Source organism: Penaeus monodon, chromosome 32 (assembly GCF_015228065.2).
Source record: "Penaeus monodon isolate SGIC_2016 chromosome 32, NSTDA_Pmon_1, whole genome shotgun sequence".
Lineage (NCBI taxonomy): Eukaryota > Metazoa > Arthropoda > Malacostraca > Decapoda > Penaeidae > Penaeus > Penaeus monodon.
In genome coordinates this window covers 23,069,003-23,069,253 of record NC_051417.1, presented here as the reverse complement: position 1 = coordinate 23,069,253, position 251 = coordinate 23,069,003, and the positions used below count along the sequence as shown (strand labels likewise).

Below are 251 nucleotides of genomic sequence, written 5' to 3'. Positions count from 1 at the left end.
TTAAAACGGCAAAGACGATACAATAATGATGCCTAACTTCAGCATTTTTCCTGCCTTGCCCAGAAAATTATTCCGAGAATCCAGGCCTTGCCATTTCAGTGAGCCCGCGCGGATGAAACACGCCAGAGGAAAAATGAAATATATATATAAAAGACAGAAAAAGGTACAAATTTCTCGTATAAGCTCACGGACAGAAGCATCAGATAAGAGTTAGTCTTCAATCATACTTTTTCTTATGTGTGTGTGTGTGA

The 251-nt window shown here is 39.0% G+C and overlaps 1 protein-coding gene across 1 annotated transcript in view; it reads left to right on the top strand.

The window, feature by feature from the left end:
* LOC119593728 (discoidin domain-containing receptor 2-like) overlaps window positions 1–251 on the top strand; it is a gene marked incomplete at its 5' end in the record, with an annotated part of 119,890 nt that overhangs the window by 74,948 nt on the left and 44,691 nt on the right.